Source organism: Rhinopithecus roxellana, chromosome 10, assembly GCF_007565055.1.
Source record: "Rhinopithecus roxellana isolate Shanxi Qingling chromosome 10, ASM756505v1, whole genome shotgun sequence".
Classification (NCBI taxonomy): domain Eukaryota; kingdom Metazoa; phylum Chordata; class Mammalia; order Primates; family Cercopithecidae; genus Rhinopithecus; species Rhinopithecus roxellana.
The window spans coordinates 131,785,080-131,811,965 of record NC_044558.1 but is presented as its reverse complement, the minus strand read 5'-3'; the positions used below and the strand labels follow the sequence as shown (position 1 = coordinate 131,811,965).

General features: G+C 38.4%; 1 long non-coding RNA gene across 1 annotated transcript in view; it reads left to right on the top strand.

The window, feature by feature from the left end:
- Positions 1 to 26,886, top strand: part of LOC115900028 — a 303,884-nt gene that overhangs the window by 159,366 nt on the left and 117,632 nt on the right. The window lies entirely within an intron of this gene.

Sequence of the window (26,886 nt, the reverse complement as noted above, 5' to 3'; positions counted from 1 at the left end):
TCCCATTATAAAACAAATACAGATGCACACAAATATTTTAAAATAAGAGTGAAAAAATGTTCACCGTGTAAGAACTGAAAGGAACAAAACTAGCTTTTTGGTATATTCGCTTCTCCTCCTTTTCTGTTCATTCATTCAACTGAGCATTACTGAGCACCTACTCAGTGCAGGTGCTTAGGGAATAAAGATAGTTAAGACAAGGTTTCTGCCCTTAAGGAGCTTTTGATTTATCAGGAGAAACAAACAGTGAATGAATCTTTACAATAGGGAGTAAGTGCAATATTCAGGGATAGTGGCCAAAGAGGTTGCTATCAACTCTATTGTTAGCTCTGGGAAAGCTTCACAAGGTAAGTTGAAATAGAAACTTGCTCAGAAATGCTTTAGCCAGAAAAGAGGAGAAAATACATTTCAGTTCCAGGGAAGAAAGAACATCTGCTCAGGTATGAGAGGATGGGAATAATATTACAAGGAACTGCAAATAATGCAGCATGTCTAGAATAACAGAGAATGAGATTGGAGTAGGTGGGAGTGATCATGGGAAGATTTGTGCCTGTTATCCTGTCGGCAAGAAAGGTTTTCTCGTAGGGGAAGAGTATGTTTAGAATATCATTTTAGAAAAATTAACCTTCAGCATTATGATTGGATAGATGGATTAGAAGTTACAAGCTTTAGGAACTAAGAGATTGATAAGGAGCCAGATAAACCAAGAAGCTGAAATAAAGCTTACATAAATGAAGCTTGCATGGGTTCCTAGCAGTATTTTAGTAGGGACCCTAAAATGTGTTTCCGTGGCCATATGTTTTTATAGATGTTGCAAAAGTACAAATTTCTAAGTTCAACCAGTTAAAAACTCATGCTTTCTTTTTTTATACTGCTACCCCTCTGTTATGTTTTCATTAATGTTAGGTGACATCGAAGTGCCCACACACATTTTGCATTCACAATTTTGCATTCTTTCTCTTTAAAAGGGCCCCCAAATTGTATAAGCTTTAGGACCTCACAAATGTAGATCCAGTCCCAAGGTGATATCCAGAAGAGACATGACAGGTTCTTAAAACAGGAGAGTAGCTGCAGAGGTGAAGAAGAAAACGATAAGAAAGATGCAGGCGGAGGAATTAATGGCTATGTTGATGTGAGGAAAAGGATTGTACCAATATTTATCTTAAGACCATTAATAGGGGAAAAAAGTGGTAGGGACAGGTCACTATTGTAAATAACATTTTATTGAACATCTTTATGTGTGTGTTTTCATATTTCTGGATTTACAGAGGTAGATTTACTATGTCAAAGTGTGTAAATATTTTAATGGATTTTGTTATCTATTACCAAATTGCTTTCCAGGTAAATTGTGCTATTTAACACTGCTGCAGTTAATGTAGAAATGGATTTTCTTGCCCATACTCCCGCTAGCATTGGGCATTATAATTTTAATTTTTTCAAGCTAAATTACTGGGTAAAAATGGCACCTACTTCTCATTTTACTCTGAAGTGAGATAAATACCATCCATTATTGCGAACTCTCTCTAGGAATCTATTTTCAGGGGGTAGTTACCGTAGTCTTTTCCTGGTAGTGATTTAGGGAGCATTAGGAGGTAGTTGTAAATCCTTTATGTGAGTAGTTATTTTATACATTCTAAATACATACATACATGCATAGATCATAAAAGCGCTAGAAATAGGTGAGGCTGAAACAGTTTTGCAGATCAGATTTAGACCAGATGTTGGCAAACTTTTTTGAAAAGGGCTAGAGAGTAAATATTTTAGGCTTTGTAGGCTAGGAGGCAAAACTGAGGATAATAAGTAAGTGAAAAAAATATTTTGCACATTTGTTTATTTATTTATTTATTTAAGATAGGGTCTGGCTCTGTCATCCAGGCTGGAGCGAAGTGGCGCAAGTGAAGCTCACTGCAGCTTCCAGCTCCTGGGCAGAATTCATCCTCTTGCCTCAGTCTCCCAAGTAGCTGGGACTACAGGCATGTGCCACCATGCCCAGTTAATTTTTTTTGTGTTTTGTAGAGACGAAGTCTTGCTATGTTGCCCAGGTTGGTTTCAAACTCCTGGCCTCAAGTGATCCTCCTGCCTTGACCTCCCAAAACTCTGGGATTACAGGTGCAAGTCACCAAACCTGGCCAGTACAAATTTTTAATGGACATAGTTCAAAATATAATAGTCATAATGAAGTACTTTTTTTTTTCTGAGACAGAGTCTTGCTCTGTCGCCCAGGCTGGAGTGCGTTGGCACGATCTCGGGTTACTGCAACCTCCTCTTCCCAGGTTCAAGCAATTCTCCTTCCTCAGCCTCCCGAGTAGCTGGGATTACAGGCACATACCACCGGGACTGGCTAATTTTTGCATTTTTATTAGAGATGGGGTTTCACCCAAGGTGCTGGGATTACAAGCATGAGCCATCGTGCCTGGCCAATAAAGTACATTCTTTATACTGTAAGTTAGGTTTTGGAGAGGGGACATTTTGCTTAATTGGGAGTTCAAAGTTAATGTCTCTGTCACCAAATTGATTGTCAGTGCTCATCTGTTAAAATCTCCATTTTTATTTCACAGGAGTGAGCCAGATTTGGACCACAGGCCATACTGTGCCAACACTTATTTTAGACCCTGACATTTATGAAGGCATTTGCCTATTAGGCTTTGTTAACATATTTTGTTTGATAGTGTTTCAGTTCTGTCACATACTTTATTTGAACCTATTTGGTATCTACAATTTGCAAACTCAGTGAAGTATGTGTGTGGAGCTTGGCGGGGTGGTTATTCTCCATTGCTAATGGAATTTGGGAGTCTACCTGAGGCAGCAGCACTATGACACTGAAGCATTTTGTCTATTTACATAGAGACTTGGGAAGAGAAATAGGAAACCAGACTTAGTAGGTCTAAATTTGATCTGTTAATGCATGCTTTGGAATGATTTTGAATATTCCCTGTTGCTGACTTTGAGTCAACTGTGACTTGGTACTGGCTATTAATTTCTTTTTCTGCTAACTTTCCGGGCTTTGTACTTTTGCTTTAATGTTGCTGTTGCTCAGCAACTTTCCTAAAAGTCTAAATTCTTCCCCCACCCTCCTCACAAAATTGTTGTTTTGAAATATTTTTTATAAGTAATTTCATTTGCTAATGCTTCTTGTAGCAAGGCCACTCAGTTCCTTGGGTGTCAAGAATGAAAAGAAGAAGGAAGAAAAGAGACAAAATGGAAGGTTATGAAAAAATTTAAAAACCAATTCCCTTTTTAGTTATTTCACCCACTTCAGAGATTGGGCCATTTATCTTGAAAGTTTCAACTAAAATTTGACTTCTAAATTTAAGACCAATTTTTCCTTTAAAGTCTTAATGAATGGCTTGAGAAGTCTATTAAAACTTGAGTTACTTTAGCTACTATCATGAATATGCTGAATTATAGACTGGATTTCCTAAGGCAAATGGTCAGATTGAAAGTTTATGTTTCATCTTTTAATGGGTATATTTCTAAGGCATAATCAAAGATAATTAAAGTAGAATGAGCTTAATATGAAAACCTTATTGTAGATAATATAGCAAACTTTCCTTATATTACCAGCACATAGAATATTTTGATTTGGTAGTATGTTGAATGGAGAAATGTACTATACCTATATGTTCAACAAATATGTTTTACATATATTTTAGAGATAATATGTTATTAGATTGCAACTTGTATGTTGCTGGGAGTCAACACAAGAGAAAATCTTGTGAAAATTAAATTTTGGAATTGTTTCCTTATTTATTAATATTTCCATATGTGTGTTCTTCTCAACAATTGTTTTTTTAGCTACTGAAATATGTGGCTATGCATTCATTTGTTTAATTCCACATTTTCATTATACTTTTGACATGGAAAGGTCTTTGTGTTTCTAGAAAATTTGTAGTCATGGTTTTATAATTCCAAGAACAGAATTTGCTCTAAATACTTTCTTTTATATTTTTCGTGAAATTAATTATTGTTAAGTATCTACTGGACTCCCTGTGTCTTGAAATAAAATTCCTTTAGTATATCTTTATAATCACAGTTATTGACAAATATCTGATATGTATTGGTTTTTTAAAGTTTGTTCAACCAGAGAAGAAATCAGTTGTTTTAGCAGAGGTGAAACTAAGCCTCAGGGCTCTTCACTCCTGTGGGTCCTTTCCCAGGTATGGGGAGACACTCTAGGCAATGTGCTCAGATGCTCACATGTTTTTTTTGTTTGTTTGTTTTTTTGTAAAATTTGAAAAGAAAGCTATTTTAGCTGCAATCATTTAAGATCAGTGCTTCGACTTTGACTGCCCTTCCTTTACTATCGTGTCTTGGGGTGTTATTGGAAAGACCATGGCTATTTTTGATGAGGGTCCAACAAAGGGAGAATCAAACAGGGAATGCTGTGGTCTAAAATTAAGTGGGTTCTATTTTGGTTGTTTGTAAACACTTCCATGTATAGTGAAGCTGTTGATAACTGTCCTCCTTGGCAACTCCCTGGAGCATTCTAATACACAGGTGTGGAGCCCGAGGTCATGTTACCCTGTGCACGTGTCCACAGCACTGGTATCTCATGCATGCTCATGGGTGATGGGAGTGAAACTAGGTTTGAAATACACAGAGACAGAAGCTACTCTCTGTAAAACCCTTCCTGCTATTAGATGTGCAATAATAGCAGAGGATGTGGGTTTATCAATGTATAGTCAAAATAGAAGTTCTCTCCTGTCAGGAATTTAATGACTAATGCAGTTTATACTACTATTAATGCGTCATTTTTTTCTTTTTTGATAGATATCTTTTTCTCAGTATTCCTTTGTTTTTAGGGCACAAACCTGTAGCAGTAATACAAACACAAGTACCACTGTGTGTGTGTAGTTGCGTGTTTTCTGAATCTCAGTGATAAATAAAAGCAATTTTTTTGGAGGGGGGACAGGGTCTCACTGTGTCTTTCAGGCTGGCGTGCAGTGGTGCAAACCAGGTTCACTGTAGCTTCAGCCTCCTGGGCTTAAGTGATCCTCCCACCTCAGCCTCTCAAGTAGCTGGGACCACAGGCACACACCACACCTGGTTAATTGCTTTTTAAATTTTCATAGAGATGAGGATTTTGGTATGTTGCTCAGGCTTGTCTCAAACTCTCAGCTCAGGTGATACTCTTGCCTTGGCCTCACAAAGGGTTGGGATTACAGGCATGAGCCACTGCACATGGCCTGAAAACAAATTTTGATGAAACATTCCAGAAGAAAGAATGAATGATTATTCTCTCTATAAAAAATATTATTTGGCCGGGCATGGTGGCTCATGCCTGTAATCCCAGCACTTTGGGAGGCCGAGATGGGTGAATCATGAGGTCAGGAGATCGAGACCATCCTGGCTAATACGGTGAAACCCCGTCTCTGCTAAAAATACAAAAAAATGAGCTGGGCGTGTGGTGGGCGCCTATAGTCCCAGTTACTCGGGAGGCTGAGGCAGGAGAATGGCGTGAACCCAGAAGGTGGAGCTTGCAGGGAGCCAGGATTGCGCCACTGCACTCCAGCCTGGGCGACAGAGCAAGACTCCGTCTCAAAAAATAAATAAATAATAATAATAATAATATTTATGAAGATGCAAAGAGTATGCAGCTCATAACTGTAGGGGAAAATGCATTAAAGAATTGTGGTCAGGGAGATAATATGAATATATTTTTTTTCTGGATTTGTGATGTTTGGGACCCTTCTTGACATTTTAAAGTTTGTTGAGTTTTTTTTCATGGCAAATGAATATTCATTTTCGTGTTAAATTTATAATTTGTCTTCTCTTTCTAAAACTGTATAAACTTTGGCCCCTCTACAATACATATATCCACAGAATAAATACTAAATATTTAGACACCATAAAGGTGTAAGGGTCACTTTTCGCCTGGCATGCACTTATTATTATGTTTGGAGTTGAGTGCATCTCCATAATAACAAATAGTTATTATTGTCCAGTGATGACTGGTGCTTTATATGGACATTAAATACTATCTGTAAATTGTAAAGAAGAATTTCTACTTTCTCAGCATCTTGAGGCGGTAAGATCTTATGCTACAAAGCATTTTCTGATGGTTGAGAAACTGTCAAGTCTTTCATTTAACCAGGGATTTGATACATGGAAATAATATTTACTTTTTCATTTCCCTCAATCACCTTTTCTGGTATGACTTGTCAAAAAAGGAAAAAAAAAAAGGGAGGAAGAAAGGAAAAAAGAAAAAGAATGAAAGCAAGTCTTGGAAGTCTGAAGACGTTTTCTGGTATTACTAGATGATCATGTTAGAATGGTCGGAGAGTTTCTAAACAGGTACCTCAAATTCTCAAAAGTGAGCAGGATGCAATGGTGCTTCCAGGAAGGTGACAGAGTACTAATACGACTCTCTATATGTAAGTCTTTACAAATAGTAAGTTTCAAACATAAATGGATGTAATTAGTATTCTTCAGCATGTTTGTTATGGGATCATGGCCCTCAACTTGTGTTTTAACCAACTCCTTGTTATAGAGCAGTACTTAAAATATTTCAAGGAATTAAGCCAAACATCTCCCTCTGGCAGACACATTTTGCATTTTCGCAGTCACCACAGAAATACTCTGTTCTGAGCATGTTGGTGCTCACTAGTCTTCTAGCTGTACCTGGTGATTTAGGCCTACTCTACACACGGTTAACACTTTTTTAACACATCCATTTTGGGTGCAAAAATAGGAGATTGCAAAGACACATCCAGGGGTTTAACTTGTCCTGCCAGATTCACTGGGTTAATTCTAAGTGTGCTGATGGACGACTTAAAAAGTGTCAGCTGGAGGAAACCTGTGCGTGGAGACAGGAGCTAGTGGGAGCTATTGCCATGCGGCACCAACAGGGTTAACCAGCCGTGCCAGCATGAACAATGGGAACCGGGCAGCTCTAAATGAAATGAGCTGAATATTTCATTCGGCCACTCAGCTGCCTGCTCCAATTGCCTCCTTTACTAAAATAAGAGCTTAATCTAAAGTGACAACAACATCAGTTTCTGTGTGCTCCAGTCACACTGAACATGACTTCCTTAACATAAACACTATTTACATGGACCGTCTGGATATAGCAGGGAATCAGGAGCGTGCCCAGCTAAGACACAGGGTACAATGAAGGACGAGGAGCAGGCAGCTGAGAATTAACATCAGCAAATGAAAGCCTGACCCTCAGAGGGCATGTCCCTGATACGTTTTAAAATGAGAGAGCATTGCACCAGTAACCTTAGCCTTTGTAAAGACTATGCCATTTAAAATAAAATAGTACCTTTTCAGTTTAGACACTTAACCAAATGCATTATGTCTGACCCATTTTCCAACTTACGTGACACGAGAGGATGGATCCCTAGCTGCAATTATTAGAATATTTTAAACAATTGCAACCAATAACCTCCTTTGCCAGCCTCCTTCTCATAGCAGCATGCACTTCCTAGAGATAAAGAGGGCATTCCATTCGCGAGGGCAGGCCAGACAGAGATGTCAGGGGAGTGGGAGAGAAGATGTGGCCCTTGAACTCATGGCTGTGATGTCACTGCTAGCAGTACCCAGGAAATCCTGGTTTGAAAGTGGTTTTCAGCTAGAGACTTCTGGAAGATTAGAAGCAGGGGTGTGACAAGGCACCAGCCTGTCAGGGTCCACGAAATAACATATGTAAGTTATTTATTTATAGCACCCTAGCATAGATATTATGGCAGATCTCAACCCTGAATATGCTTTATTGATGGTTTCTTTCCATGAGGCGAATGTTATATTGCATATTTTCATTTTGTTCACACCCACTGGGAATTTTGAGGATCACAAAATGTAGGCCTATGAAACAGTCCTATTAGAATTATTGCCAGTTAATAGAATTCAGTGGGTTTTCCACCAGTTTCATAGATAAGGAAAGTAAGGCACAGGGAACTTGCTCATATATTTGCAGCTGCACAGCAGAGTGGAGAGCAATTGGAAAAGAATTTATTTTTTGGCCAATTATTTCTGTCAAATCACCACCACTCATGCTCTCATTTCTAAAATAGCTCTTCTCTTAAAATTTTCTCTGGTTGACCCTTCTAGAAGGCATATACCAGACACTGATTTGTGGTTCCAAGACTTAGGGCTACTGACAAAATGGTAGCTCTTTTTAAAATAGATCTGTGTTCTCCATCCTTATTCTCCAGGCTCTGTACCTGAGGGAGTGACCCTGTAGTTCTCATCCCTGTGGTAGTGTGTTTTAGGTAAAGTTCTTATTCATGGAAGAAGAAAGGGACTGATCATTTAAAACAAGTTTGCTTTTTCTAAGAAACGTAAAATAAATGATGGAAGAAAATGAGAGAATCATTAATATCTGACTGGCTATAGTAGAATACTCATTAATCAACAGTCATTTATTGAGAATCTGTGAGATCATCAAGCTTTGTGTTAGGGGAAAGAAAATTGTCTCTGGCCTCTTGAAGCCCACCACGTAGTGAAAAGGCTTATCATCATTTGAAAAAAAATAAAAAAAGTTAGGTTTCTGCTGAAAGCCAATAAGAATGACACAACATGATTGGGAGCGAAATGAACTACAATTTTGATATTTTGAAATAATGCCCTTTGGTCTTGTTTTCATCTTCATTTTAACTTAAGGGTAGTGTGAACATAAAAACAACCTTTCACTTGCCACTTACTGAACACTGATCAACTTTTTCAGGCATTGTTCTAGCTGTGTCCCCAACAGAATTAAGCATACTTCATCACAATCAGAGATACGGATATTTGTACAAATATTAATCACACAACTTGGTAAGTGCCTTAGTAAGATAGGTACCCAATGTTTAGAGCAGAGAAGAGGTGGAAATCACCACATCTGTCCTGTGAGACCTCCTCAAAGGGTGAAGACCTTGACGTCTATCCCCTGCATCAGCCAGCTGCTTCAGCTTGGTCTGGACGGTCAGGTCAGGAAATGTCGACTGAGAATAGCAACATCAGTGGCTGCGGGGTTTCTGGAGATCTGTCTTGGGAAGCAGCCTCTGCAATGATTCCTGAAATCTGTAGGATTTGCTGAAGACTGTGGGGAAACTAATATGTACCTGGCACTTCTCTGTGCTCTGTCTTGGCTTCTCTCGGCTACAGTAGGGTTCTTGATGAATTTCTTTTTCCTTCTTAGGTGAGGATGAGATCACCTTCTCATGGGATGGCCCCACTGCTTTGTGGCCTCTTAATATGATGGGGCATGATTAGCCCAAGAGAAATGCAGGCTTCTCTTGTTGTGTGTGATAAAACCCACTCTGATGAATTTCAGAGTTCTAATGAGAAAATGCCTGAAATAGACCCAGGCAGTCTCTTCTGATTTCTTTCAGCCACCTTTCCCCTAATTAATTAATAGTGTGGTCAGGTCTCAGTTCTGAATGCTGTTGTGTGTGATTCAGTCACTCATGGCTCTATTTTTCCCCATGCAGGATGTTTTAAGAATGTTTTGCCATCTTTATCTTCATGTAGGTGTGCGTACGAACCATTCTGTGTACAATTAATCTTTTCTCTTTTGCTATTCTTATTTTAAAGTTTTGAAGAAAGATGTGTGTGTTGAATTGCATATGTAATGTGTAGTCTTAAATTTCCCCACTACTTTGAAGATGGGAAGCAAAGTTTCTTTCATCCCCAAATGGAAGATAGTATTGTGTCATAATTTTTTAAAGAATAGAAAAGTTTTGCCAAATTTTTTATAATTTCTACATTAAGCACTAGTTTCTATGACAGGGACCATGTCTTAAAGCATAACCCGTATATAAGATTATATATTTCATAATTTTTTGCTTAGTTACTAAATGTTTTTATTGTAAGTTTTTCACAGTAAGTTTCTAACGCAAGAATCAATTTTACACATCTCATCATTCAGATACCTACTTATTTTGGGGTGGGTGGTAGATTCAGTACAGATGACCCTAAAGCTGACTATCCTCCAAACCCTTGCAAAACCCTTTTCTATCATACTGGATTGTCATTCTGTTATCTGCAACCCTGATTGGCCTGTAATTGGGTCCCAATGGCAAGACCACAACCCAAAAAGTCAGCATCGTGATTTTGCAGCAGCTGTTGCTGCAGAAGGTAAATGCCGTGCAGTTATTGATGAGCTTGCTAATTTGTTTAGTAGACAGAATTTAGAATGGGGAACAGGATTTGTCTGCTAGCTGTCATCATCCATCAGCCCCAGGCTGCCCCAGGCAGTGGGTTTGTTTTTTGCCAGCTTCTAATTTTGCTGTATTTTTTCTTAGCTTCAATCTACTTTATTCATTTATTATAATTGGGAGAGTGGTGGTTGAGATAGAAAGAAAAAAATACTTATGCCCCTACACACTCAAGATTGAAGCCTCTCATATGCTGCTGTTCTTTGATAACAGAGGGTTTGGACTGTTGGTCTATTGATTGATGTAGTTAGTACATGAAGACTTTCGGCTCCCACGTGGGGGGCCCTAAAACCCAGTGTGATGGGAAGACTTGCCAAATCTGTCCCCAGTCCTACATGTTTCTCCTTGTGTCCGCAGGGAGAAATGTATTATTATAATTTATAGTCTTAGGTTTGTTCCTTTGGGGTACTCATTCAGTTCATTTAAAAATTATTATTATTTTTTATTTTTTTATTTTTTTATTTTTTATTTTATTTTATTTTATTTTTTATTATACTTTAAGTTCTAGGGTACATGTGCATAACGTGCAGGTTTGTTACATATGTATACTTGTGCCATGTTGGTGTGTGTGCTACACCCATCAACTCGTCAGCACCCATCAATTCGTCATTTATATCAGGTATAACTCCCAATGCAATTCCCTCCCCCCTCCCCCCCCATGATAGGCCCCAATGTGTGATGTTCCCCTTCCCGAGTCCAAGTGATCTCATTGTTCAGTTCCCACCTATGAGTGAGAACATGCGGTGTTTGGTTTTCTGTTCTTGTGATAGTTTGCTAAGAATGATGGTTTCCAGCTGCATCCATGTCCCTACAAAGGACGCAAACTCATCCTTTTTTATGGCTGCATAATATTCCATGGTGTATATGTGCCACATTTTCTTAATCCAGTCTGTCACAGATGGACATTTGGGTTGATTCCAAGTCTTTGCTATTGTGAATAGTGCCGCAATAAACATACGTGTGCATGTGTCTTTATAGCAGCATGATTTATAATCCTTTGGGTATATACCCAGTAGTGGGATGGCTGGGTCATATGGTACATCTAGTTCTAGATCCTTGAGGAATCGCCATACTGTTTTCCATAATGGTTGAACTAGTTTACAATCCCACCAACAGTGTAAAAGTGTTCCTATTTCTCCACATCCTCTCCAGCACCTGTTGTTTCCTGACTTTTTAATGATTGCCATTCTAACTGGTGTGAGATGGTATCTCATTGTGGTTTGGATTTGCATTTCTCTGATGGTGAGTGATGATGAGCATTTTTTCATGTGTTTGTTGGCTGTATGAATGTCTTCTTTTGAGAAATGTCTGTTCATATCCTTTGCCCACTTTTTGATGGGTTGTTTGTTTTTTTCTTGTAAATTTGTTTGAGTTCTTTGTAGATTCTGGATATTAGCCCTTTGTCAGATGAGTAGATTGCAAAACTTTTCTCCCATTCTGTAGGTTGCCTGTTCACTCTGATGGTACTTTCTTTTGCTGTGCAGAAGGTCTTTAGTTTAATTAGATCCCATTTGTCAAATTTGGCTTTTGCTGCCATTGCTTTTGGTGTTTTAGACATGAAGTCCTTGCCCATGCCTATGTCCTGAATGGTACTGCCTAGATTTTCTTCTAGGGTTTTTATGGTATTAGGTCTAACATTTAAGTCTCTAATCCATCTTGAATTAATCTTCGTATAAGGAGTAAGGAAGGGATCCAGTTTCAGCTTTCTACTTATGGCTAGCCAATTTTCCCAGCACCATTTATTAAATAGGGAGTCCTTTCCCCATTTCTTGTTTCTCTCAGATTTGTCAAAGATCAGATGGCTGTAGATGTGTGGTATTATTTCTGAGGACTCTGTTCTGTTCCATTGGTCTAGATCTCTGTTTTGGTACCAGTACCATGCTGTTTTGGTTACTGTAGCCTTGTAGTATAGTTTGAAGTCAGGTAGCGTGATGCCTCCAGCTTTGTCCTTTTGACTTAGGATTGTCTTGGCAATGCGGGCTCTTTTTTGGTTCCATATGAACTTTAAAGCCGTTTTTTCCAATTCTGTGAAGAAATTCATTGGTAGCTTGATGGGGATGACATTGAATCTATAAATAACCTTGGGCAGTATGGCCATTTTCACGATATTGATTCTTCCTATCCATGAGCATGGTATGTTCTTCCATTTGTTTGTGTCCTCTTTGATTTCACTGAGCAGTGGTTTGTAGTTCTCCTTGAAGAGGTCCTTCACATCCCTTGTAAGTTGGATTCCTAGGTATTTTATTCGCTTGGAAGCAATTGTGAATGGAAGTTCATTCCTGATTTGGCTCTCTGTCTGTTACTGGTGTATAAGAATGCTTGTGATTTTTGCACATTGATTTTGTATCCTGAGACTTTGCTGAAGTTGCTTATCAGCTTAAGGAGATTTTGGGCTGAGACGATGGGGTTTTCTAAATATACAATCATGTCATCTGCAAACAGGGACACTTTGACTTCTTCTTTTCCTAACTGGATACCCTTGATTTCTTTCTCTTGCCTGATTGCCCTAGCCAGAACTTCCAACACTATGTTGACTAGGAGTGGTGAGAGAGGGCATCCCTGTCTTGTGCCAGTTTTCAAAGGGAATTTTTCCAGTTTTTGCCCATTCAGTATGATATTGGCTGTGGGTTTGTCATAAATAGCTCTTATTATTTTGAGGTACGTTCCATCAATACCAAATTTATTGAGCGTTTTTAGCATGAAGGGCTGTTGAATTTTGTCAAAAGCCTTTTCTGCATCTATTGAGATAATCATGTGGTTCTTGTCTTTGGTTCTGTTTATATGCTGGATTACATTTATTGATTTGCGAATGTTGAACCAGCCTTGCATCCCAGGGATGAAGCCCACTTGATCATGGTGGATAAGCTTTTTGATGTGCTGCTGAATCCGGTTTGCCAGTATTTTATTGAGGATTTTTGCATCGATGTTCATCAGGGATATTGGTCTAAAATTCTCTTTTTTTGTTGTGTCTCTGCCAGGCTTTGGTATCAGGATGATGTTGGCCTCATAAAATGAGTTAGGGAGGATTCCCTCTTTTTCAATTGATTGGAATAGTTTCAGAAGGAATGGTACCAGCTCCTCTTTGTACCTCTGGTAGAATTCAGCTGTGAATCCATCTGGTCCTGGACTTTTTTTGGTTGGTAGGCTGTTAATTACTGCCTCAATTTCAGAGCCTGCTATTGGTCTATTCAGGGATTCAACATCTTCCTGGTTTAGTCTTGGAAGAGTGTAAGTGTCCAGGAAATTATCCATTTCTTCTAGATTTTCTAGTTGATTTGCGTAGAGGTGTTTGTAGTATTCTCTGATGGTAGTTTGTATTTCTGTGGGGTCCGTGGTGATATCCCCTTTATCATTTTTTATTGTGTCTATTGATTCTTCTCTCTTTTCTTCTTTATTAGTCTTGCTAGCAGTGTTTCAATTTTGTTGATTTTTTCAAAAAACCAACTCCTGGATTCATTGATTTTTTGGAGGGTTTTTTGTGTCTCTATCTCCTTCAGTTCTGCTCTGATCTTAGTTATTTCTTGCCTTCTGCTAGCTTTTGAATATGTTTGCTCTTGCTTCTCCAGTTCTTTTAATTGTGATGTTAGAGTGTCAATTTTAGATCTTTCCAGCTTTCTCTTGTGGGCATTTAGTGCTATAAATTTCCTTCTACACACTGCTTTAAATGTGTCCCAGAGATTCTGGTATGTTGTATCTTTGTTCTCATTGGTTTCAAAGAACATCTTTATTTCTGCCTTCATTTCGTTATGTACCCAGTAGTCATTCAGGAGCAGGTTGTTCAGTTTCCATGTGGTTGAGCGGTTTTGATTGAGTTTCTTAGTCCTGAGTTCTAGTTTGATTGCACTGTGGTCTGAGAGACAGTTTGTTATAATTTCTGTTCTTTTACATTTGCTAAGGAGTGCTTTACTTCCAATTATGTGGTCAATTTTGGAATAAGTGCAGTGTGGTGCTGAGAAGAATGTATATTCTGTTGATTTGGGGTGGAGAGTTCTATAGATGTCTATTAGGTCCGCTTGGTGCAGAGATGAGTTCAATTCCTGGATATCCTTGTTAACTTTCTGTCTCGTTGATCTGTCTAATGTTGACAGTGGAGTGTTGAAGTCTCCCGTTATTATTGTATGGGAGTTTAAGTCTCTTTGTAAGTTTCTAAGGACTCACTTTATGAATTTGGGTGCTCCTGTATTGGGTGCATATATATTTAGGATAGTTAGCTCTTCCTGTTGAATCAATCCCTTTACCATTATGTAATGGCCTTCTTTTCCTCTTTTGATCTTTGATGGTTTAAAGTCTATTTTATCAGAGACTAGGATTGCAACCCCTGCTTTTTTTTGTTCTCCATTCGCTTGGTAGATCTTCCTCCATCCCTTTATTTTGAGCCTATGTATGTCTCTGCATGTGAGATAGGTCACCTGAATACAGCAGACTGATGGGTCTTGACTCTTTATCCAGTTTGCCAGTCTGTGTCTTTTAATTGGAGCATTTAGTCCATTTACATTTAAGGTTAATATTGTTATGTGTGAACTTGATCCTGCCGTTATGATATTAACTGGTTATTTTGCTCGTTAGTTGATGCAGTTTCTTCCTAGCCTCGATGGTCTTTACATTTTGGCATCTTTTTGCAATGGCTGGTACCGGTTGTTCCTTTCCATGTTTAGGGCTTCCTTCAGGGTCTCTTGTAAGGCAGGCCTGGTGGTGACAAAATCTCTAAGCTTTTGCTTATCTGTAAAGGATTTTATTTCTCCTTCACTTATGAAACTTAGTTTGGCTGGATATGAAATTCTGGGTTGAAAATTCTTTTCTTTAAGAACGTTGAATATTGGCCCCCACTCTCTTCTGGCTTGTAGAGTTTCTGCCAAGAGGTCTGCTGTTAGTCTGATGGGCTTCCCTTTGTGGGTAACCCGACCTTTCTCTCTGGCTGCCCTTAAGATTTTTTCCTTCATTTCAACTTTGGTGAATCTGGCAATTATGTGTCTTGGAGTTGCTCTTCTGGAGGAGTATCTTTGTGGTGTTCTCTGTATTTCCTGAATTTGAATGTTGGCCTGCCCTACTAGGTTGGGGAAGTTCTCCTGGATGATATCCTGAAGAGTGTTTTCCAAGTTGGTTCCATTTTCCCCCTCACTTTCAGGCACCCCAATCAGACGTAGATTTGGTCTTTTTACATAATCCCATACTTCTTGCAGGCTTTGTTCGTTTCTTTTTCTTCTTTTTTCTTTTGGTTTCTCTTCTCGCTTCATTTCATTCATTTGATCCTCAATCGCTGATACTCTTTCTTCCAGTTGATCAAGTCGGTTACTGAAGCTTGTGGATTTGTCACGTATTTCTCGTGTCATGGTTTTCATCTCTTTCATTTCATTTATGACCTTCTCTGCGTTAATTATTCTAGCTGTCAATTCTTCCACTCTTTTTTCAAGATTTTTAGTTTCTTTGCGCTGGGTACGTAATTCCTCCTTTAGCTCTGAGAAGTTTGATGGACTGAAGCCTTCTTCTCTCATCTCGTCAAAGTCATTCTCTGACCAGCTTTGATCCATTGCTGGCGATAAGCTGCGCTCCTTTGCAGGGGGAGATGCGCTCTTATTTTTTGAATTTCCAGCTTTTCTGCCCTGCTTCTTCCCCATCTTTGTGGTTTTATCTGCCTCTGGTCTTTGATGATGGTGACGTACTGATGGGGTTTTGGTATAGGTGTTCTTCCTGTTTGATAGTTTTCCTTCTAATAGTCAGGACCCTCAGCTGTAGGTCTGTTGGAGATTGCTTGAGGTCCACTCCAGACCCTGTTTGCCTGGGTATCAGCAGCAGAGTTTGCAGAAGATAGAATATTGCTGAACAGCGAGTGTACCTGTCTGATTCTTACTTTGGAAGCTTCCTCTCAGGGGTGTACTCCACCCTGTGGGTGTCAGACTGCCCCTAGTGGGGGATGTCTCCCATTTAGGCTACTCAGGGGTCAGGGACCCACTTGAGCAGGCAGTCTGTCCGTTCTCAGATCTCAACCTCTGTGTTGGGAGATCCACTGCTCTCTTCAAAGCTGTCAGACAGAGTCGATTGGGGTCTGCACAGGCCTCTGCTGCTTCCCCTGTTGTTTTTTAGCTGTGGCCTCTAAAAATTATTTTTTGAGTGTCCACTATGTGTCCACTATTAATATAAATGCCAATAATATAATAATAAAAACAAAAGTCCATGCTCTGAAAGAGTTTTGATTCTAGGGGGTAGAGATAGAAATAAGCAAATAAATATAGAATAGGTGAAGCTAGTGATTGATCAGATGAAGGAAATAAAGCAGGGTGAGGGTAGGGTGGGGGTGCTGATTTAGGCAATGAGATCAGTGAAAGTTCTTTGAGATGACGACATCTGGGACCTGAATGACGAGAAAGAAGTCATGTGAAGATCTGTGGGAAGACTCTAGGGAGAGAAAATGGCAAAGACAAAGACCCAGAAGCAAGGAAGTTAGGGTCGTTAAAAGAGCTGCTGCTGGTGGGAGCATTAGGGTGGAGAGGAAGGCATAGCGGGATCACTTGGATTTTAATCTTAAATGCAGTGGGAAGCCAGTTGTAAGTTGGTGGGGAAAGGGCCGGGGGACTTGTTCAGATGAACATTTTGCAAAACTTACTGTGGCTACTGTTGGGAGAATAGACAGGCTGATGGGTGTAAAGACCATTGCAGTAGGCCAGTGAGAGGGAATTTCAGCTTGCACTAGAGTGACAGCACTGGAGTTGTGAGAAGTCAAGATGTGAAAAGTGATCTACTCCCATTTTGAATAGATTTAGCTGAATGCGGGAGATGAGGAAAGGAGAACTACCAAGGTTGGTAGTTAGTTGCTTTGATTTTGGGGACTGAAAGTGTGAGTACCCATAATTAACTCATGCTCATTGGGAGAGGAAAGAGGAGAGGGTGGGGTGGTTACTAACTTGTTTTTGAAGACCTATTGTTGGTAACATTTGAAATAACGTGTAGAAGAAAATAAGTGTCAAGAGACTCAAGATGAGTAAATGTTACCCTGAATTTAAAACAAAGGAAATGTTTATATTTTCAGTATGTTACCTTTTAAGAAATTAGTGAAATGCTAGACTGTGTTACTATGCAGAAAATTTCTGACCATTTAGAAAGAAAGTAGTGTTCACCAGAAGCCAGTAAGGGTTCTCAAAGATCTAATATTGCAAAATTAATTTACTACTTTTAATAGGGCCACCCTGTTATCCAATATCATGATTTGTAAAAGGTAGATTCACAATATATCATAAAGTTTGATTTAGTTTACAGTATGGTAATATGTATTAATAGCTGAAGAACTGTACGTAAAGGAACTAGATTAGGGTATCTCTATCAAGCTAAAGAGACATCTGTAGTTAAGTGCCACCCTTTTTATTCATTGGGGTATCCTCTTTATTATTTTTATTAAGAACTTCTATGAAAGAAGTTGAGGAAAGTAAAAGTTTGACTGCCTTTGGAAAGCATGTATCTGTACATGTACTTTAACCCATTTTATCTCATTTGGTATTCAAGAAGTTTGTGATAGGATCTGTGTTGGTCAAAACACAATGAGATAAAATTTAATAGTGTTAAAATAATTCTACTTGAAAAAACAGTAAATCCTTTTAAAAGTGGGTAAAGGACATGAAGAAACATTTTTCAAAAGAAGACATACAAGCAGCCAACAAACATGAAAAAATGTTCAACATCACTAGTCATCAGAGAAATGCAAATTAAAACCACAGTGAGATACCATCTTACACCAGTCAAAATGGCTATTATTAAAAAGTCAGAAAACAACAGATGTTGGTGAGGATGGGAAGAAGAGAGAACACTTGTATGCTGCTGGTGGGACTATAAATTAGTACAATCCTATGGAAAACAGTATATTTCTCAAAGAACTAAAAATAGAATTACCATTTTACCCAGCAGTCCCACTACTAGATGTCTGTCCAAAGGAAAATAAATCAATTTGTCAAAGGTATACCTGCATTCACATGTTTATCACAGCACTATTCACAATGGTAAAGATACAGAATCAGCCTACGTGTCCATTAATGGATGACTCAATAAAGAAAATGTGGTTTATGTATACATGCACATATGTACACATGCCATAGAATACTACTCAGCCATAAAAAAGAATGAAATATCTTTTACAGCAACATGAGTAGAACTAGAGGCCATTATCTTAATTGAAATAATTCAAACAGAAAGTCAGATACCACATATTCTCCTTTATAAGTGGGAGGTAAATAATGTGTATGCATGGACATAGAGAGTGGAATAATAGACATTGGAAACCTGGAAGAGTGCGGGGTGAGGAATGAGAAATTACTTAATGGGGACAATGTACACTGTTTGGGCAATGGGTACGTGAAAATCCTAGACTTCATCACTATGCAATATATTCATGTAGCAAAACTGCATGTGTACCCCTAAATCTATAAAAAAAATTATACATGTAATCTAAAAATTGGTTGGTGAATTACTGGTTTAATTTTCAACTGTCAAAATATTCTGGTTGATTTTATGTTCCGTATAAGTCAACAGCAAGGCATAGCTACTCAAGCAGGAGGTGGTGTCACCTTTAACATCATTAATAGAAGGTAGTGTTCATAACCAATGAGATAATTACCCGGTGACGTGTATCCTGGTCAGTTCACATAATGTCACATGTGTGTAAAATAATTGGAAGGACCTTGACAATTTAGTGTCTAAAGCTGGTGAATTAGAGGATAAATCTAAACTGAGAGTTCATATAAGGAGGGGTTGTGTAGTTGGAAAAAGAGAAACTTGGGGAGGATTTCAAAACAGCCTTCAAAAACAAAAAAGGATCACCTTTGAGTCAGTCAGAGTCAGGCAAGAAACAGATGATGGTCTTAAAGGAATGATTTGAGGAGAATTTAATAAAGGAAGTAGTTATAAGAATATAGACAGAGCTTGAAAACCAAGACCCCAATAAGATACCACTTCACATTAAGATAGCTACAATAAAAAAAAAAAAAAAAAAAAAAAAAAAACAGAAAACAACAAGTCTTGGTAATGATATGGAGAAATTAGAACCTGCATACACCACCATTGAGAATGTCAAATGGGCAGCTGCTTGGAAAATAGTCTGGCAGCTCCTTAAAATGTTAAACCTCATGGGTTACCATATGATCTAACAAGTCCGTTCCTAGGTATCCACCCAAGCAAAATGAAAACATGTGTCCACACAAAAACTTATATACAATGCTCATAGCAGAATTATTCATGATAGCCAAAACATTGAAATAACCAAATATCCATTAACTGATGGATAAATAAAATGTTGTATATCTATGAAATTGAATATTGCTAGGCAATGAAAATAAATGATGGCAAGAAGAATAGCTAATGGATGCTGGGTTAATACCTAGGTGATGGGTTGATCTGTGCAGCAAATCACCATGACACACGTTTACCTAATAAACCTGCATATCGTGCACATGTACTCTGGAACTTAAAAGTTGATGGAAAAAAGAGATACACATAGCATAAAGTTTATTATCTTAAAGAAAGAAATGATATATTGATACATGCTACAATGTAGATGAACCTTGGAAACTTCATGCTATGTGGAAGAAGCAAGTTACAAGAGAACACCTATTGTATGATTCCATCTATATGAAATGGACATCCAGACAACCAAATGTATGGAGACAGAAAGTATATTCATGGCTACCTGGGGATGAGAGGTTGGCAAGAAATTGGCAGTGGGGCATGGGGTTTCTTTTTGGGGTGATAAAAATGTTCAAAATTGGTGGTGATGATTGAACAATTTTGTGAATATATTAAAAGTCATTGAATTGTATGCTTTGAATGGGTGAATTGTATTATATAAACATCTCAAAAAGCTTGTTTTAAAGAAAACAAACCAAGGAGAATGAGGATTGGTATGCTACTCTGAGGATAATGATAACAGGCTGTTGTCACCACCCCTGGGCCTGAAGGAACCAGAAAAAGAACACTGTATGGAGAGGCCCATCTGAATGGAGAGACATCACCATGCTCTGACAGTCACCTTCAAGGCAGCGCTGCAGGAATGCATGGCCTGACCTCGCTCTTCTACTGTCTGATCTCCTCTGATGCCTCCCATTTTCAAAACCCAACTAGAAGCCTAGAACAGGGGGATCTCTTGTGATCCATGACAGTCAGCATCCTAGGGCACCAAGCTGGGCGAAGGGTCAAGCTTGCATCTGGATATGAAGATAACTGACTTTGTGTCACTCCAAGATTGAGACCAGTAGAGGAAGGTTGGAATTAGGTGTGTTACCTCCAAATGAAGTGAATTTTGATCTCTGGAAAGAGGGTCTGACAAAATCTGAGATGGCGATGGTGAAATTACGTAGAAGATTCCACTTTTACGTGAAGGATTGAATTACTTCTGAAGTTCCCTTGCAAGCTCCATTTCTGCCTCTAACCACTGGCATATTGACACCAATTGTATTGTTTAGCCAGCTGTGATCTTGGAAATTTAAAGTTTGGGCTTTGGCTAATAGACCATTAAGTGGGTGCATTTTGATGAGAGTGAGAAAGCAAAGGGAATATTCTGAGTATGAACTGCTCAGTTGGGATTTAACCCCATGTGAATGAATAAATTGGACTTAACTGTGGCCAGAGACAGTCTGGGGAGAGAAGTGACAGAAGAAAAAGAAAGAAGCTTGTCATCAAAGAAGATGTAGGATTTGGAGAAATAAAATTTGCCTACTTAACGATTTTACTGATTATGTATATTAGCTCTACTTTCCTTTTTAGTTTAAAATGACAGTAAAAAGACCTTAATATTCCCTGTAAGAAAATTATCATCATCTTTCATGAAGGATGTAAGAGAAGCTTGTGTGCCTTTTCTCTAGCATGTTTCACCAGGACTCCATCTCCTGGAGTGATGTGAAGAGGGTGACAGAATAGACCCCCAGGGAACCCACATCTGAGTCTGTGCTATGCATCACTCCTTTTGCGGAGACAGGATCTACAGCAGGGGTATCCATTCTTTTGACTTCCCTGAGTCATACTGGAAAAAAAGAATTGTCTTGGGCCACACATAAAATACACTAACGATAGATGATGAGCTTTAAAAAATTGCAGAAAAATCAGTGTTTTAAGAACGCTGGCAAATTTGTATTTGGCCACATTCAAAGCCATCCTGGGATGTGGGTTAGACAAGCTTGATCTACAGGGATAGGATGAACGTGACATGTGAGGAGGATGGAAAGGTACTCAAATGACCATGTTAATGGAGATGCTGTATCCAGCAACTCATGGCTTGCAGGCTACTTACATTGAAGACGTTTGAGAAGTTATCTGATGACTTTTATGGTTTTCTAAAATTGATACTTCTACTTTGTGCCATGTTTTATATCTACTACATTAAATATATACCAGTATAATCATTTACATGGCCCTATGCCAAAATACAGAAACGAAGATGCTCATTTACAAATGTGGACAATGTCCAAATAAACCACTGATATGCCCTGCCAACTTAAATGGATGTGGGATTTGGAAGAAATACTCAAGCCTGTGGAAATATAGTTTTCTCTTTTTTTCTGGACCTTCAGCTATATCTCAAATACTTGATTAAAGATTATTTGGATTTTTAGAAATTACATAATTCCTCTGCCTCAATATTTTTTACATTTATTATTTACTAAAGGCCAGTAGTTTTAGATTTCTTGTTCTTTATTTCTACAATTGCTATTTTAATTTTAATTAACTTGCAAGTCAAATAAATTGTTGATATATTGTATGGATCCTGGGGTAGGATATTGTAAAAAAGCTATTGCTCTGACAGGTATTCCCCAAGTATATGACAAGTACCCAGGAGTACAGATTTCTCAATTCTTGCCAATTTCATATGTTTATGTATGTTGTTTTGTTCTTCAATGTTGTTTATTTCATATAGAGGGAAAGCAATTTTTCTATTTGTAAGATGTTCCCGTGAAACATCTGACCTCAGTGTTATAAATATTTATGAATAACATAGGATTGATAATAGCATTAATTACACGTACATTTAATACATATAATATACAGGGCCGGGTTTGAGATTATAAAAGTAAAATGTAAAGCCCAGAACCTAGTAGGGTTTAATAAAAGACAGCTATGATGATGATGATAGTGATGACGTGATGATAATGATTGTAAAGTAGTAGGCAATTATCAAACTTAATTGACTATAATAATTTTGGGAAAGTTAGGTAGAATAAATCCTCACTTAACATTGTCAATAGACTTGAAAACTGCAACTCTCAGTGAAACAGCATATAATGGAACCAATTTTTTTTCTCATTAATGTTGTAATGAAGTGAAGTTGAACTAAACAATATTATTTGAGGATGTACTGTACTTCATTTAGCTTAAAATCACAGTTTCCAAAATCTATCAAAAATGTTAAGTGAGAGGTTACTGTAGTTAGTAAAAATTTTAAAACATTTAATCTTTTAAATTTATTTATTTATTTTTTATGTGATTTTTATTTATTTATTTATTTTATTATACTTTAAGTTCAGTGTTACATGTGCAGAACATGCAGTTTTGTTACATAGGTATATGCAAGCCCTGGTGTTTTGCTGCACCCATCGACCCATCACCTACATTAGGTATTTCTCCTAATGTTATCCCTCCCCTAGGCCACCTCCCCCGAGTAGGCCCCAGTGTGTGATGTTTCTCTCCCTGTGTCCACGTGTTCTCATTGTTCAACTCCCATTTAAGAGTGAGAACATGCAGTGTTTGGTTTTCTGATCTTGTGATAGTTTGCTGAGAATGACGGTTTCCAGCTTCATCCATGTCCCTGCAAAGGACATGAACTCATCCTTTTTTATGGCTGCATAGTATACCATGGTGTATATGTGCCACATTTTCTTAATCCAGTCTGTCAGTGAGGATATTTGGGTTGGTTCCAAGTCTTTGTTATTGTGAATATTGCCACAATAAACATATGTGTCCATATGTCTTTATCATAGAATGATTTATAATCCTTTGGTTATATACCCAGTAATGGGAAGCGGGGTCAAATGGTATTTCCAGTTCTAGATCCTTGGGGAATTGCCACACTGTCTTCCACAGTGGTTGAACTAATTTACACTCCCACCAACTGTGTAAAAGTGTTACCTCTCCAGCATCTGTTGTTTCCTGACTTTTTTTTTTTTTTCTTATACTTTAAGTTCTAGGGTACATGTGCATAACGTGCAGGTTTGTTACATATGTATATTTGTGCCATGTTGGTGTGCTGCACCCATCAACTCGTCAGCACCCATCAATTCATCATTTATATCATGTATAACTCCCCAATGCAATACCTCCCCCCTCCCCCCTCCCCATGATAGGCCCCAGTGTGTGATGTTCCCCTTCCCGAGTCCAAGTGATCTCATTGTTCAGTTCCCACCTATGAGTGAGAACATGCAGTGTTTGGTTTTCTCTTCTTGTGATAGTTTGCTAAGAATGATGGTTTCCAGCTGCATCCATGTCCCTACAAAGGACGCAAACTCATCCTTTTTTATGGCTGTGTAGTATTCCATGGTGTATATGTGCCACATTTTCTTAATCCAGTCTGTCACAGATGGACATTTGGGTTGATTCCAAGTCTTTGCTATTGTGAATAGTGCCGCAATAAACATACGTGTGCATGTGTCTTTATAGCAGCATGATTTATAATCCTTTGGGTATATACCCAGTAGTGGGATGGCTGGGTTATATGGTACATCTAGTTCTAGATCCTTGAGGAATCGCCATACTGTTTTCCATAATGGTTGAACTAGTTTACAATCCCACCAACAGTGTAAAAGTGTTCCTATTTCTCCACATCCTCTCCAGCACCTGTTGTTTCCTGACTTTTTAATGATTGCCATTCTAACTGGTGTGAGATGGTCTCTCATTGTGGTTTTGATTTGCATTTCTCTGATGGCGAGTGATGATGAGCATTTTTTCATGTGTCTGTTGGCTGTATGAATGTCTTCTTTTGAGAAATGTCTGTTCATATCCTTTGCCCACTTTTTGATGGGGTTGTTTGTTTTTTTCTTGTAAATTTGTTTGAGTTCTTTGTAGATTCTGGATATTAGCCCTTTGTCAGATGAGTAGATTGCAAAACTTTTCTCCCATTCTGTAGGTTGCCTGTTCACTCTGATGGTACTTTCTTTTGCTGTGCAGAAGCTCTTTAGTTTAACTAGATCCCATTTGTCAATTTTGGCTTTTGCTGCCGTTGCTTTTGGTGTTTTAGACATGAAGTCCTTGCCCATGCCTATGTCCTGAATGGTACTACCTAGATTTTCTTCTAGGGTTTTTATGGTATTAGGTCTAACATTTAAGTCTATAATCCATCTTGAATTAATCTTCATATAAGGAGTAAGGAAGGGATCCAGTTTCAGCTTTCTACTTATGGCTAGCCAATTTTCCCAGCACCATTTATTAAATAGGGAATCCTTTCCCCATTTCTTGTTTCTCTCAGGTTTGTCAAAGATCAGACCGCTGTAGATGTGTGGTATTATTTCTGAGGACTCTGTTCTGTTCCATTGGTCTAGATCTCTGTTTTGGTACCAGTACCATGCTGTTTTGGTTACTGTAGCCCTGTAGTATAGTTTGAAGTCAGGTAGCGTGACGCCTCCAGCTTTGTCCTTTTGACTTAGGATGGTCTTGGCAATGCGGGCTCTTTTTTTGTTCCATATGAACTTTAAAGCCGTTTTTTTCCAATTCTGTGAAGAAACTCATTGGTAGCTTGATGGGGATGGCATTGAATTTATAAATAACCTTGGGCAGTATGGCCATTTTCACGATATTGATTCTTCCTATCCATGAGCATGGTATGTTCTTCCATTTGTTTGTGTCCTCTTTGATTTCACTGAGCAGTGGTTTGTAGTTCTCCTTGAAGAGGTCCTTTACATCCCTTGTAAGTTGGATTCCTAGGTATTTTATTCTCTTGGAAGCAATTGTGAATGGAAGTTCATTCCTGATTTGGCTCTCTGTTTGTCTGTTACTGGTGTATAAGAATGCTTGTGATTTTTGCACATTAATTTTGTATCCTGAGACTTTGCTGAAGTTGCTTATCAGCTTAAGGAGATTTTGGGCTGAGACAACGGGGTTTTCTAAATATACAATCATGTCATCTGCAAACAGGGACAATTTGACTTCTTCTTTTCCTAACTGAATACCCTTGATTTCTTTCTCTTGCCTGATTGCTCTAGCCAGAACTTCCAAGACTATGTTGAATAGGAGTGGTGAGAGAGGGCATCCCTGTCTTGTACCGGTTTTCAAAGGGAATTTTTCCAGTTTTTGCCCATTCAGTATGATATTGGCTGTGGGTTTGTCATAAATAGCTCTTATTATTTTGAGGTACATTCCATCAATACCGAATTTATTGAGCATTTTTAGCATGAAGGGCTGTTGAATTTTGTCAAAAGCCTTTTCTGCATCTATGGAGATAATCATGTGGTTTTTGTCTTTGGTTCTGTTTATATGCTGGATTACGTTTATTGATTTGCATATGTTGAGCCAGCCTTGCATCCCAGGGATGAAGCCCACTTGATCATGGTGGATAAGCTTTTTGATGTGCTGCTGAATCCGGTTTGCCAGTATTTTATTGAGGATTTTTGCATCGATGTTCATCAGGGATATTGGTCTAAAATTCTCTTTTTTTGTTGTGTCTCTGCCAGGCTTTGGTATCAGGATGATGTTGGCCTCATAAAATGAGTTAGGGAGGATTCCCTCTTTTGCTATTGATTGGAATAGTTTCAGAAGGAATGGTACCAGCTCCTCCTTGTACCTCTGGTAGAATTCAGCTGATGAATCCATCTGGTCCTGGACTTTTTTTGGTTGGTAGGCTATTAATTGTTGCCTCAATTTCAGAGCCTGCTATTGGTCTATTCAGGGATTCAACTTCTTCCTGGTTTAGTCTTGGGAGAGTGTAAGTGTCCAGGAAATTATCCATTTCTTCTAGATTTTCTAGTTGATTTGCGTAGAGGTGTTTATAGTATTCTCTGATGGTAGTTTGTATTTCTGTGGGGTCGGTGGTGATATCCCCTTTATCATTTTTCATTGCATCTATTTGATTCCTCTCTCTTTTCTTCTTTATTAGTCTTGCTAGCGGTCTGTCAATTTTGTTGATCTTTTGAAAAAACCAACTCCTGGATTCACTGATTTTTGGAGGGTTTTTTGTGTCTCTATCTCCTTCAGTTCTGCTCTGATCTTAGTTGTTTCCTGCCTTCTGCTAGCTTTTGAATATGTTTGCTCTTGCCTCTCTAGTTCTTTTAATTGTGATGTTAGAGTGTCAATTTTAGATCTTTCCTGCTTTCTCTTGTGGGCATTTAGTGCTATAAATTTCCCTCTACACACTGCTTTAAATGTGTCCCAGAGATTCTGGTATGTTGTATCTTTGTTCTCATTGGTTTCAAAGAACATCTTTATTTCTGCCTTCATTTCATTATGTACCCAGTAGTCATTCAGGAGCAGGTTGTTCAGTTTCCATGTGGTTGAGCGGTTTTGATTGAGTTTCTTAGTCCTGAGTTCTAGTTTGATTGCACTGTGGTCTGAGAGACAGTTTGTTATAATTTCTGTTCTTTTACATTTGCTAAGGAGTGCTTTACTTCCAATTATGTGGTCAATTTTGGAATAAGTGCGATGTGGTGCTGAGAAGAATGTATATTCTGTTGATTTGGGGTGGAGAGTTCTATAGCTGTCCTTTAGGTCCGCTTGGTGCAGAGATGAGTTTAATTCCTGGATATCCTTGTTAACTTTCTGTCTCGTTGATCTGTCTAATGTTGACAGTGGA